Raw genomic sequence first — 15,378 nt, 5'->3', positions numbered from 1 at the left:
TTAAGGTGTCTCATTTGTGTAACTGCTTATTGTGACTTAGTAAGTTCAAGGAATGGCCAGCAGGGAAAGAGAAAATTGTGAGGATTTGAAACCTATTGGTTGTGATATGTGCTTTGAGGACACAAGAGTTATACCCAAGGTGTGGCGGCCAGATTATAGTGCATAAAACAACTCGTATGGTAGTTTCTTTGGTAGAGTGATTCTTTTCAGCAACATGCAGCCAAATAGTCAAATGAGCACTAGTTGTTCAATGAGAAAGGATATACAGTACTACAAACATGCACATCACATTTAAAGCCTGCAGTTGAGGTAATATAGTGTGTCACTCAGTTCTTAAGGAGGCATAGAACTGCATTCACTCCTTTGTCAACAAATTTGTCTTTACATTACTTACTAAAACATGTTTTTTTGGAAGAACAGATAAAGCACATCAGTAACAAATAAGCGGCTCGCATGTGTGTGGTTAGGGTCGTGCAGATATTAACAAAAATTTTGAATGCAAATAGACATATTTGTTTCCTATTTGATTATCCACTTTGAGAATTTGCAACTGTAAGTTACTGTATGTCCTTTTCTTTCCAATTCTATATAAATGCCTACATTTAGTGAAATTCAGAGGGAGACAGCATGATGGATATGAGGGCTGTTTTGAATTGTTCAGGGTAGATGCAGCTATAGCAGGGGCGGCAGTGTTTGAACGCACGCACAGGGCACATAGGCTGCTCAATAACTTGCACTTGTGTGATAAGTGACATTCTTTTATAGGTACTTAACCAACTCGGTCCATTTTGCAGTTATTTGACCTTGTTTACAACCTTTAAAATGGATGTTAAGTTCTTCCAACCTATCACATGCAAAAGACACTACACTGTATGGGAATACAGCTGATAGTGTTTTCAACCTTAAAGGTATTAGACGAGCATCGCTCGTTTACTTGTCTCCCAGTCATCATTTTGAACCAGACTCTCTAACTTTCCAGGCTAGCTGGTGTGTTTCTTCATCTATGGCAGCATTTGGTTAGCAATTCCTTTCATTTTAACTACCATTTCACTTTTTTTTTACTTTTTTAGAAAATGTTGTTCAGTGAAGCCAACTTGTGCGTTGTTCATTGATCATCACAGAAAAAGCCTTTAATCGTCGTGCAGCTCTTCAGGGGCTAGTTATTCAGATATCAAAGTTTACTTCGACATCTTGTGTTTTCCAGTGTTACGATGATGTCATTATTTTGCAAATCGTGAAAGACATGGGCAATAATTTTGACTTGCAGCGGTGGTCTAGTAGCTAAGGTACTCGGCAGCAGACTCGCAGGTCACGGGATCGAATCCTGGCGGCGGGGGCTGCATTTTTGATGGAGGGGGGAAGTGATTTTTAAGTGAAAAGAAGAGAAAAGTGGGCCCCGTAACTGTCTCTCAGGGAGAGGACACTTCAATAGTAGCTCACAAGGGGTGGGGGTAAGGAGGGATCGAAATAAGATTAAAAGGGCGAGATAGAAAGAGCAGAAGGAGAGAGCGAGGCACAGGGACAGCCAACGACAAAAGTGAGGAGTAGATAGGAAAGATGGACAGAATAGCGGGACGGGGCAGCACACTACCAGAGCTCTTGTCGGCGTCAGAAGATGGCATAGGGCGAGCTAGTCGGCCAGAGCTGCGCTGTCGTCAGAGATTGCAGGGGCACAACCGGTCAGCATGAAATCCAGCGAGCAAGTCTTTCGATGGAGGGAAAATGTTGTAGGCCCGTGTTCTCGGATTTGAGTGCAGGTTAAAGAACCCGAAGTGGTCAAAATTCCCGGAGCCCTCCACTATTGCGTCTCTCATAACCATGTGGTGGTTTTGGCACGTTAAACCCCACGTATCAATCAATCATTATGGGAAATAATCGTCTTTATGCTAATTTGAGGCCCAACATGTGTGAAGTTTTTCATCAATCAAAGCATGCTTTTTAGAAGCAAGAAATTTTGTGTTAAAATTGAAGCTAAATGTTTTTAGAATCTCCAAAAAATAAAGTTAAGAGCCCATGGAAAGCTTTTGCTGTGTCGCCCCAAACAAACTTACAGCAAAGCATTGCTCTCATTTGGATTGTGCTCGGATTTGAAATGATACTCCCCGATTCCGCTAGCTTGAAGTCTTTAACTGATGTGCACTTGTCATCGCTTTGCAGTGACCACGGACCACCTTGGAAAATGTTGACAAGCCTCGAACCTGTTGTGCTTCTCAAGCAACAAGCAGTTAAGTGTTCAATGACATTTTGCTGCGAGACTGTTGCCACTGTTTTTTATCCCTGGCTGTGTTTCAAGACGCCAAGGCATTGTTTCATGCCTTGCATAGTGGTTTTACACTTTTGCAACACAAGGACGAAGGAATGCAAGCGATGCTGTGTTCTGTGAAGGAGTTCCCGGTGAATTTCTTTTTTTTTTTTGCTGTATCTTTTACTGTTTCGTTTTCTAATATATCTTTACTGTGCTTTGCCACACCTCCTGTTATGGCCATTCCTGGTGAGAATGTACGTGTTGTTAATAAATGCTTTTTCTCTTGTATTTATCTTTTGTGTGCATAGGCGTGTATGCGTGTACGTGCACTCTCAAATGCTGGCACCTCTATAATGGTGGTGGCACCAAAAGCGAGACTAAAATTTTAGAACACACCTACCTTCAAACAGATTTGCTGTTATCTTTTTGCTAGCTAAAAAATGATTTCGAATTTTGCAAGATTTGAGTTGTACAGATGAAATGGCAAACATTTGCATTTATAGCTGCACAGCACAATAAAACATTCTTATTAATTGCTGTCAAAACAGTGCCATCTTACTTCACACGTGTAACACACGCAAATGTGTAAAAACTTCTGTCTGTAGGGCAAAAGGAAATGCACTGGAAGACATTGTAAGAGGCAGTTGTCTGCATTTAAGAATTGTTGCTGTGGGGTCACCTTCTTGTGCTGAAGGTATGATTAGGCCCAGTGTATGTACACTGCACAGATAGAGGAACAAGTGTGTAGTTTGGTTGACAATACAAATACCATAGCAAAAACGGCGCACACTTGATGAGGTTGAACCGAAAAAGCACATAATACGTGCACTATGTCCTGCGTTTCTTCAATGATTAGTTGGCGCCTGTGTTTCCTCGAGATGCGTTTGTCCAGTTTGTCGCATCACCACCATTCTGTGTAGTTGGTGCCTGCGTCCTTGGCCCATCCTTGTCCAGTGTACGCTGTTTTTGCCCGAGTAATGCGATGAATATGGCTGGCAGAAGTAAGGAAACTCATCATGCGCATGTTTGTTTCAAAAGGCATTTCTATGCCAATCAAACGGAAAGCTGTCTGTCCTGTTATGCAATGCGAATCGATATTGGGGAAACAAATTCTTAAAGTAAGCATTTAATTCTTGGCAATGCAGAGTTTGGAGCCTGTGCCACTCTGCTTCAAAAGACTCTAAGCCAAAACATTTTTGTTTTGTATCAAAGCTGTCTTCCTTTACCCTGCCGCTGTCTTTGCATAATAGTGGTAGTATACGTAAGACCTACGTAATTCACATACTTGTTTGCATAGTTCTTGAAGTGGGCATCGACATGCAGGTCATGCGACTAGAGGGGGTAGTGAATAATTAAATAAAACTAGTTGAGCGTGGTGCTTGAAATGGTGACCTTAGTACTGAAAGTTCTCAATATCACAGCTTCTCTGTCTAAAGGATGTCTCGGTTTGAATCTGGCTGATTTTTTTATTATTCTATGTATGGAAGTAGCAGCTGGAGTGCGTTGTTAAAACGTCAGCAAGTGAACCGAAGGTTACATGAAATCAACTTCACTTTATCGATGCATTTAATATTGGTAGTAACAACTTGGTTGTTTGCCTTTTTTTTCGCTCTCTTGCTATGGACATCTTGCTACGCACCTTAATGAAGTTGCCAATAAATACACCTGGATAGATGTGCCACGTAATTATTGTTATGTTCGTGGGTCTCCACATATTGTATAACTAACATGGTGTGCATAGCCATATGTTCCATTGAAATACAGAGCTAAGCACCCACACTTGTGGAATGTGAACTTACCTGAAGAATATTGATAAGTGATACTCGCAGTGCCAAACGTTCGTAATAGTATAACAGTTTCTGGGAGGCTTTGTTGGGTTGCAGCGCAGCGTAACAAAAGCCCGGTGTCTCTAGTGCAAGATGTCAAGTCTACATATAGGACTGTACACAGCAGGAAGCAGGCTGTCTGAAAACTCATGTGCGTGGGGCCGCTCCAGACCATGATGAAACTGGAACGACGATTCGTTCATGCCGATGCCATTCGAACACATTTATTTAATCAATGAAGTAACCCATAGGCAGGCGCGCACGGGGCAGCAGGGGACGCGGGGGGTCGCAAAGCAAGCTCATGCAAGCATTCATTCACGTAAATAAGAATTAAGAGGGTGTGCAAAGTCAGCCGGCCATTGACATAGGGAAAGATCGCTGCGATGACCCCCCCCCCTTCGAGGGATCAAGAACCCTGCCCATATCCGGAAACTTGCAAGACAACTACACGCTTACTCAACAGGTAGGCGACTCCGCAAATGTATTATTCCGCGATTTTTTTCTTTGGACTACAGCAAATTATAGATGCGCGGTGATCTGATCAGCGTGCTAAACGATCCGCTTAGTAGGAACTCGGTGCCAGTAAGCTTGTGAGCGCGTTTGGGCATTCACTAAGCTCTGTCCGCCAGGCGGTACTAGCAAGTGCGGTGCCATAGAGTTACTGTATATGATAAAAGATAAATCTAGTTGGTGGTTCACTAAGTATTACGGCTAGGTGGTGACAGCCGTTGCCCGATCTAAAGGGTACAGCCACATCCATCCATCCATCCAACCATAGAGTTACTGTATATGATAGTATATACAGTAACTCTACGGTATCATTACGCCTCCATAGCCGTGGTTCGTGAACGATCCGGCTTATGACAGCCTGGTGTTTGGTGTGCTGAACCTCACTAACTTGTTTTCATAGAAAAAAAATGTTGCTGATATCTGTTTAGGAATTGGTATAACACAAAAATAAAACATGTCTCCATGGTGGTAGTTGAGCGTTTACTGCGAATTCTTTCACCACAAGGCAGAAGGAATTATTACTACAGCAAGAAATTGCAAAGTCGTGCGAATAACGGCAAGCTGCTAGAAATTCGCAACGCGCGTCGGACAAAGCACGCACGAAATGAGCCTGATGACTGACATGTGCGGTTCAACCTCCCAAAACCACCATATGATTATGAGAGATGCCGTAGTAGAGGCCTCTGGAAATTTGGACCACCTGGTGTTCATTAACCAGCACCAAAATCTGAGCACACCCGTGCCTACACCATTTTCGCCTCCATCGAAAATGCAGCTTGGATTCAGTCCTGCGAATAAGTAGCCGAATACCTTAGCCACTAGACCACCGCACCGTGGCTGAACGAAATAAGCATACTTAGGACGAACGCGGATATAACAACTGTCGCAGCTCGACATTTAAAGGGCACTGTTCAAACAGAAAGGCGCCTGAAACGAACGCACAAGTATACACAGGATAAGCGTGAACAACTGTCACAATTTTTACTACTTCGTCTGTGAGCAACGTGTTCCTTTTGTAAATTCCTCCGCAGCAGCGAGCGAAATGACTCCCATGCTATCTCGAATCGCGAGTCTGATAAGCGCGCGCTGAAGAGACTGCGCTGCATGGAGGCGGCTGTCTCCGAAACGCGAGAGGCGACGACCATTAGAGCGGGCCCTGCCAATGCCACCTAGAACAAAAATTGGTTCCAAATCTGCATGTTACACCGCAAATATAGTCGAAAGACGATAGTCTTGAGTCTAGAGAGAACGATCAATACGTTTCTTTGATCTTCTGCGCAAGGAAATTGGTGAATGGTATTCTGGAGGCGCTGTGGCTAGAGCTTGTAGCGGAGGCGAACGAGCGAATCGAGGATGGATGGATGGGTGGATTGATATGGCTGTACCCTTTAGATCGGGTTGCGGCTTACGCCACCAAGCCGTAATACTTAGTAAACCAAAAACTAGATTTATTTTTTTCCTTTAAATAGTGAGGTTGAGGACTCGTACTTTGCAGCAAAGGATTTAATTTTCACTCATGCTTTGACTTTAGCCACCAATTAGATAACCTCCTTCTAGTTATTTCTAACCGCTTAAAGTCTATTTCGCCCTCCCTGTCCCTAAACCACAGTGCTTCGAGAAACTCTTCGCCCTCATCCTGAACTATTGGGTGAAGCCCTTTACAGAACATTATAAAGTGTTCGGCACTTTCCTCTTCCTCTCCACATGCTATGCATACCGTGTCTACTCCTTCGTAATTCGCCCGATATGTCTCGGTTCGCAATACTCCCGTCCTGGCCTCAAACAGTAGAGAACAGTAGAGAGTCCCCAACCAACACAGCAAACTACCGTGTCTCTTTCCGTAACCTTCACCAACATTCGCAGTTTCATTTCGAAACGCGAAATCGTCTCTAACCTTGTTTCATCATCCAGTAGCAACTTGCTTTTATTAACGGAAACATGGCTTAATAGTGATGTAAGCGATCAGGAAGTTCTAGCTGACTTACCAAATTTTCAGATCTTCCGTAAGGACCGGGACGGCAGAATGGGAGGAGGGGTGCTCATTGCTGTTAGCCAGGGCCTACCCGCTACTTTGGTAAATATTTCGTCAGACTTGGAAATAATATGGATAAAATACCAAGCTGTACCGCAATCAGTTTTAATTGGCGTGTGCTACAGGCCCCCACATAGGAATCCTGACTTTCCCGGCATGCTTAATTCGGTGCTAAATGAACTTTCAACAAAGTACCCTAATGCCCATATTATCTTGTTTGGCGACTTTAATTTCCCAAATATTGACCGGCCTAATCTAACTGTTAACGGAGGACTACTGAGTGAGGCGAGTGATTTTGTTAATGTATGTCTAAATTTCAACCTAGCTCAAGTTGTCACCAAACCAACCCGCGTAACCCAAGACTGTGAAAACATATTAGACCTAATACTAACCAGTATTCCTGAAAGTGTAACATCTATTTCCTACTTGTCAGAAATAAGCGACCATAAAGTAATTCAAGCCGACATTTTAATCACTCCTCCAAAACAACGAACCACCAAAAAAACCATACGACTATATGATAAAGGAAACTACACTGCTATAAATGATGAAAATGATGAATTAAACTGTTTTCTTCCAATATTCAAAGATAGTTTTCTTTATCGCACGGTGCATGATAACTGGAAGTTATTTAAGGATAAATGTGATACACTGGTCGAAAAATTCATTCCTAAGCTCAGTTTCTGTGCCTGTTCCCAAAAATCATGGTTTACTAAAACGCTCAAAAATTTAGAAAATAAGAAAAAACGCCTTTTTCGTTCCGCCAAGCAGCAGAATATCGAAAACGCATGGTTAAAATATTATGATGCTGAGAAAGCTTACCTCACGGCAATACGAAACGCTAAGCATTCTTTTTTTCACACTCACTTACCGAAATTGCTTGCTAGTAACCATAGGAAATTTTGGCAGGTCATAAATCCCAACCACTCATGCACTATTACTCTCACTAATGAAGCAGGTGACGTGGCCACTGACTCGGAATGTGCCGACCTGTTTAATAGAGCTTTCTCATCGGTTTTTAGCAAAGAAACTGACGTTCCACCCCCGCCACAGCCTATCGTAGTCAGTACTTCCATGCCGCCAATCCTTTTTGTTGAACCCGGAGTTTTGGCAATCATTGATCAACTTAAATTATCTTCATCATCAGGTATCGACAACATAAATTCGAAATTTCTAAAGAACACTCAACAGATCTGTGCAAAATTTTTGTGTCTACTTTACTCGCAGTCTCTTTCCACTGGTGAGCTTCCTAGTGATTGGAAACATGGAAATATCACCCCCGTATTCAAATCAGGTATTAGAGAGTCACCCCTCAATTACCGACCAATTTCATTAACCAGCATTCCATGCAAAATCATCGAACATGTCATCTACACCCGGATTATGGACTTCCTAGACTCAAATAACTTTTTCAGTTCCGCGCAGCATGGCTTTCGCAAAGGTTTGTCGTGCGAGACTCAACTGGCTATGTTTTCGCACGACTTGCATATTAACTTGGATTCTAACGTACAGACTGATGCCATATTCCTGGACTTTGCGAAAGCATTCGATAAAGTACCCCATAAACGCCTTCTGTTGAAACTTTCCCGCTTAAACCTACACCCCGACGTCCTAAAGTGGATCCGTGAATTTTTAAGTAACCGCACTCAAGCTGTCTTTGTTAACAATGCTACCTCTACTTCACTTCCGGTAACATCTGGTGTCCCGCAGGGGTCGGTTCTGGGCCCGATTTTATTCCAGATATTTATTAACGATCTCCCAACTCATGTATCCTGTAAAATCCGAATGTTTGTCGACGATTGTGTTATTTACTACACTGTTTGTAACACTTCTGATCAATTAGCTCTACAGAGTGATCTTAACAATGTAAAACAATGGTGCGATGATTGGCTAATGGAACTTAACCCTCACAAATGCAAAGCCTTATCCTTCACCCGCCGCCGTTCTCCACTTGTTCTTCCTTATTCCATCAGTAATGTTCCAGTTGAAACTGTTAATTCTTTTAAATATCTGGGGGTCACACTCTGCAACGATCTTTCATGGGGTTTGCATATCACGAAAGTCATATCATCGGCAAACAAAACATTGGGATTCTTGCGACGTCATCTACGTAACGCACCTAGAAATGTAAAATTATTAGCTTACAAAAGCCTTGTTAGAACTAAACTTGAATATGCTTCCCCAATCTGGAGCCCGCAACAGGCCTATCTTGAAGACGCCCTTGAGTGTATTCAAAACCGTGCCGCTAGGTTTATCAATAATTCTTACTCCCATGACGTCAGCGTATCTTCACTAAAGGCAGAACTTCAACTGCCCCTCCTTTCCCTCCGCCGCCGTATCGCCAGTCTTTCGTTATTTCATAAGTTTTTTCACAGCTTGATGCGCATGCCACCTTATTTTGTTCCCCCAGCGCACATCTCTCAACGAACTAATCATCCTCTTCAAGTTGCACGCCCACGTGCACGCACCGCTACTTTTTCAACATCATTTTTTCCTCGCACAGCAGTTGCCTGGAATAGCCTTTCAGGCGACATTCCTGCCATTACTTGTACTTCTACCTTCACAATTAGTATCACTAATCATCTTTCACTTTAGGACAAACGATTGTTTTCTGCTCAATTTTTATGTACCCACCCCTTATGTAATGCCCCGCAAGGGGTCTTTAAGGAAACAAAATGAAATGAAAATGAAATGAAACTACCACGAGTATTATCATAGGTCCTTTTTTGGCAATTTGCTGCTTAAAAGTTCGATAGATCTCTAGTACTGACTTCTTAATCATGCCAATTCTCCACATATCGGTTTCAGCTTCCTTCACCTTCTTTTTAACCGATAATTCTTTTCGGTTTGGCCCCCTGCTGTTTTTCAAGTATTTACCAGTCAATTTTCTAGTTCACTTCCTCCATTTTGTATCGACATTCTTCGTGTACAAGTAGCTGAATACCTTCCTAGCCCAACGCTCCTCGTCCATTTTTCTCAATCGCTTCTGAAACTTTATCTTGCTGCTAGCTTCCCTGCCCTGAAATGATGTCTCTCCCATATCACCTTGTACTCCCTGATTTGGTGTATTCCCGTGAGCTCCTAAGGCAAGCCTACCTATTCCACGTTGCCTGATTTCTAATCTTGCTTGAACTTCTGATCTCTTGCACAAGACAGCATTGCCGAACGTCAGACCAGGGACCATGACTTTCTATATTCCTCACACAGCATCATACCTATTGTGATTCCACAGCGCCCTGTTTTTCATTACTGCTGCATTCCTGTTACCTTTCGTCGCACATACACATAATTCGTGTTTCCTTAGGTACTCGGCCCCATTGTTTATCCATACGCCGAGATATTTGTATTTATCTGTTATCTCTAGCGTGACCTCCTGTATTCTAAGCTCACTACCTTCATTGTCATTAGTAATCATGACTGCTGATTTTTCCTTACTGAATCTGAAATCTAACCTATCTCCCTCATTACCACAGATGTCCACCAATCTCCGCAAATCTTCCTTGTTGTTGGCATCAGCACTATATCATCTGTGTACATCAATGCTGGTAGTGCCTGTTCAATGAGTTTTCTTTGTTTGATGAAAGAGAGGTTGAAGCCCAGTCCACTTCCCTCTAGTATGGCCTCTAATCCTTGTAGGTACATCATGAATAATAAGGGTGACAGGGGGCACCCCTGCCTAAGCCCCCGTGTTTTTCCCACTTTATAATTACCTTGTTACCTTTATAGATATACTTTAAAAGATTAGTGAATACATCTTCCACGCCTAGTGTGTCCTGAATTTTCCACAATTCATCTTTAACCACGTTATCGTACGCTTCCTTGATATCCAAAAAAATTGCCCGCAGCTTCCCTCGGGGGAACACTGAGGAGGATGCGGACCATATAATTGGTTAACGGGGTGTTAAAGTGCGACTTACTTGGGTCGATGGCTAAATTGGTTAACGTGGTTGTGAAATGGGGTGTTAAATTGCGACTTACTTGGGTAGATGGCTAAATTGGTTAACGTGGTTGTAGGAGGGGGTGTTAAATGAGTGAACACGTACACACGTATGCGAAAGGGCGGCGCTGGTCGAAGGGACGTCGATCATTGTGTTTGTGGATTCGTTGGAATTCATTTCACCGCGACCTTGGACGTCGACGCGCCGTACAAACCAACCGACGAGCGGCAACTGAGCGAGCGAGCGCCGACCTTGAGTATATATACAGCACGACGGCGCATGCACTGTCAGCTGTTGAATGTTCTCGAAGCGCGACGCCACATGCGCGTCCACTGGAGAATCAGGAGAATTGTAGATGTCGAACACGGTGTGTAGAGGAGGAAGGGTGCACAGATGGTGGAGGAGTGAAGCGCGCGCGGTGTGTAGAGGAGGAAGGGATGCACAGATGGTGGAAGAGTGGGCGACGGCGCAACGGCGCATGCGCGCGCGTCAGCTGTCGAATGTTTGAGAAGCGGTGCGGACGGCGCGGACGGCGCACTACAAGGCGCGAGTATAAGATGCTTCCGCATCTAAAATGCTAGCCACAGGGGCCTGTGTTCCTTTTTTGCTATTTCGATGCACTGCGGCAGTGAGAACAGATTGTCTTCCAACCTCCTGTGTTTCCGAAACATATTCTGCAGTTCCCCCAGCACCCCCTCATCCTGTATCTATGCCTGCAGTCTTTCCTTTATAATCTGCATCGCCAGCCTGTAGACCACTTATGCCACTGTTATAGGACGGTAGTTGTTTATTGTCCCCCTTTCCTTTATAGATCATGCTCATCCTGCTAAGTTTCCATCCATCGGCAACTTCTCCATCGATTATTATTTTGCTTATTGCCTATCTCAAAGTCTGCTTAAATGTCAGACCTTATGTCTTTATGAGCATAATTGGAATGCCATCTGAGCCTGTTGATGTACTACTAGGAACCCTTTTCTCAGCTCTTTCCCACTCTTGTTGTGAAAATGAAGCCATTGCGCCACTTGATTCTTTCTTGTCTACTGTGGTGCATAAAGCACTTCTTTGTTGAAATTTTTCTGTAACCCTTGTTCTTATATATAATAGCTTCGTCCCCTTCTAGCCTAGCACCTTGAGTTGTAGTTTTAAACCTGTGCTCTAGGCTAGTCTCATTTCTTAGGAAGTTTAGATGGTTCCGAAATTTCGCAGCTGCCTCTCTATCTTTTTTATGTTCTTCTGCCAGCCGCTGAGCTCAGTTTCTTCTATTCTTTTCATTGATCAGAAGGAATGCATCCCTTCGACAGCTTAGAAAGATTTCCCATTTTCTTTCAACATTATCTGTTGGTTCACCCCGCTGCTTAGCATGTCTGTGTTCCTTAGAGGCTTCCTGACGTTTTGCTATGGCTCTCTTAACTTCCTCATCCCACCAACTTTTGGGTTTGTGTCTTCTTTTCCGAGCTGACCTGTCACGTGCCTTAGCAAGCTCTAGCCCAAACAGTCGAATTAGATTTGTGTATGTCCACACAATTTTCTTATCCTCAGTGATTACTTTCTCCATTTGGTTAGTAGCAATGTCTATTTGCCTTTCTGAATGATAATTTCCCTGTAGTTGCTCCTCTTGTCTCCTTCCCACTTTCGCTGCTCTTCCAAAACTTAGCTTGATACGTTTGTGATCAGTACCCAGACTTCTGGAGCCACCTTCATCTATGTATATTACCCTGAGCTTATCATACATCCTATGTGACATCAGTGCGTAAATTATCATTGACTGCAGCCTTCCTACCTCCCATGTTATTTGCCCTTCACACTTCTCAGTACTGTTGCAAATGATCAAATCATGCCTTTCACACATATCCATGATCATTTTGCCTGTCGGGTTGGCATACCCATCTATATCTTCTATGTGTGCATTCATAAATCCTAGTATAATTATCTCGCACTCTCCTCCTAACTCCTGAATGTCCTTTGATATACACTCTACCATTGCCTGGTTATCCTCTCTCGCCTTTGCTCCCGTCCACAAGTACACGAAACCAAATAGTGTCATTTAGCCATAAATGTTCCTTGCACTCCTGCTTGACCCTTCGCCAGTCTGTCACGTTAGGCACAAGCGCCATCTGGCAGTTATCTCCGAAAACGAAGGCGCGCAGCCCGCGGAGAAGGATGTGCGCCAGTCTCGAAGGTGATAAGGTGTAGAACGCAAAGTGATGGGCAGGTGCCACCACTGTAACGTCCTAGGAAAGCGTTGGAAACACCTTTTGGAGCATTGCATTTCACTGTCACCGCAACGCGATAACCGCTACGGTCCTTAGAGTTACTTGTGTGTGCTTCTTCAGGTATAAAGGCAGATATACAAAACTGCTAAGTGTTGTTACGGCGCCTCAGATATGCGAAATAATTGCTTTTTAATTGACAATCCCACAAGTATGAACGCTAAACCTTAAGCAATATTGGTGGGCACTGCGAATGGGGTTTGCTGTTTGGTGCCATTTGTGGTATCGTTAGGGTGGACAAACAGACACTTGTACAGGCAGCGAGACAGACAGACCAAAATTTTTTTGTCGAAGGTTCCCTAGAAAGACTATCGTCTTTAAAATTCAGGCCTGCTCGCTACTCTAGGCGTGGTCTCTGACCTCACTCAATTTTGACACTCGTCTCTTGCCGAGTAGAAGTGCGCATGCCCACGCCCGCCGTTTGAGATAGCAGGATTGCTAAGCCTAACGAAGCCTGTTCATAGAGTGCTGGTGTATCTTTTGGCGACTGCATGAAGATGAACGATTCTTCTGCGCCTGTTAAGTGTTGCAGGGTGATGCGAAATGCTTCGTTCACTGATTGTTCGCGTGGTGTAGTCTGCAAGCTCTCGCTATGGGACAGTGCTGCGGGCCGAGCTGTCATCGATATCGACAATGTGCCGGAGGTTCCAGTGTTTTATTAGCTTTCTCCGTGATTCGAAGGTATGTGTGTGTTCAGACTCTTTAGAGGCACTACCTTTAGCACGTTAAGTTCCTTTAGGGGCGGAGCTCCTTAAAGCGGCACCCGTTCGTCCTTTGTAGTCGTAGTCGTAGTGGGTAACAAGTGTTACATTTTTACCTGCAAGGTGGTGCCGGTGGGAGATTTCTCCTGCGCTTTGTTGAACAATAAAAAAGTTTGTGGCGCGCGTTAACTAAAAGTCGAATGCTCCTGTCTCTCATTCCCCATTAGCAGCCATTGGCATGTACATTGAGCACTATCTGACAAGAAAGGTTGCTACGTTATACTCGCTTGGTCTAACCTCCTTAGTTTTAGAAACGTTTAGCGAGCGTTGAGCCACAGTGCCATGAACACAATGAACTAGTATATACCATGAGCTCGAGGTGGTTAAAGGTGGGAAGTAGACCCGAAGCGCAAGCCGTAAGAAAATGTGCGTGTGCCACCTCTCGTTTAGTCCTTGGAATGTCCGCTAGATGGGGGTGCTTCTATATGGGGAATATATGATGAAAAGATGCGAGATGGTGGTACTTGGAGCATTGAATAAATGGAAGAACGGACACAGAGACAGATGCATGGATGGACGCATGAACTAACGCAGGGGCAGATGCATGGACGAACGCAGGGACGGACGCACGAACAGACGCACGCACGGATGAGCGGATGGCCGCATGGACGGTCGCACGAACGGACGGACGGAAGAAAGAACGAAGGGACGGTCGAATGCTTCGCCCCACTCTCCATCATTCACTCTGTGGATATGCTGCCAATTTTTTTTTTTGTAAAATGGTGTGATGTACGCTTGTGAACTGTTAGCGGGAGCTTTGACCTTGAAAACTTTCAGCTCAGCGGTACCCCTCCCCCCGCAATAACGTATATCATCCTGAAATAGTGCTAGAAACTGCGTTGCGTTTTTGACGAGTGCATTTGCCGAGACGCGGTCTGCTTGATTGAAAACAACGGCGAGATAAAGTAGATGCAGCTTCACGGCTCAACCAGCCCCATTTGAGGTTCCGCTGCTCGCACCACAAACACATCAAAATGAAGCAATGATCGCCGCATGGCAATATATTCTAAGAACCGGTGTTATTCCTTCAGGGTCGGTAAAGGTTTCGTTATTAGCGCACAACACTTCGGGTTTATTGTAATACATCCGATCCCTTTGTTTAGATGAGAGAATGAGAGCTAGTGTGTGGTGTTGTGAATACTTTATGTATACTACGTAGTATTTCTTACTGTTGCTCCAGTTATTTGTTGACGGTTTTATAATTATGCACCAGTCTCCATAGTACCTTCACCCAATTAATTGTCCTCTAAATATGTGCTGCTGCTTTCCAACTTTTTAGATACATGTGCGTACCTGTGATACCTGTAAATTTAGATACCTGTGAATACCTCAATGATATTCATGTTTTGTAGCTTCATAATAAGGCATATGTGGAGCAGAAAGCCTGTGGTAAGTCTCTTTGTTAAATGTTTTTAAAGACGATAGTCTTTCCTGGGGTACTTTGACACAAAAATATTGGTCTGTCTGTCTGTACATTTGTCTGTCTGTCCGCCGTAACGATACTTCAAACAGCTCCAAACGATACCTCAAACGGCCAACCCCATACACAGTGGCCACCAATATTGCTCAAGTTTCAGCATTCATAATTGTGCGATTGTCAATTAAAAAGCAATAATTGCGCATATCTGAGGCACCATAACAACACGTCAATATTTTGTATGTGTGTATGTATACTAGAGAAGGCATACAAAAGTAATTATATGGACCGTAGCGTTTATCACGCTGCATTGACGATGAATGCAACGCGATGCTCAAAAAGGCAAGTGTTTCCAACGCTTTTCTAAGACAACACGGTG

At 43.8% G+C, this 15,378-nt stretch overlaps 1 protein-coding gene across 2 annotated transcripts in view; it reads left to right on the top strand.

The window, feature by feature from the left end:
* Positions 1 to 2,533, top strand: part of LOC119167484 (uncharacterized) — a 32,279-nt gene extending 29,746 nt beyond the window's left edge. For both annotated transcript variants that reach the window (XM_075866187.1, XM_075866186.1), the window contains one exon: positions 2,158 to 2,533. The gene's annotated coding sequence lies outside the window, so the exon portion shown is untranslated. The remainder of the gene's footprint in view (positions 1 to 2,157) is intronic.
* Positions 2,534 to 15,378: the final 12,845 nt, after the last annotated feature.

This window comes from Rhipicephalus microplus, chromosome 6 (assembly GCF_043290135.1).
Source record: "Rhipicephalus microplus isolate Deutch F79 chromosome 6, USDA_Rmic, whole genome shotgun sequence".
Lineage (NCBI taxonomy): Eukaryota > Metazoa > Arthropoda > Arachnida > Ixodida > Ixodidae > Rhipicephalus > Rhipicephalus microplus.
The sequence above is the reverse complement of the archived record's forward strand: the minus strand, read 5'-3'. Positions and strand labels throughout refer to the sequence as shown.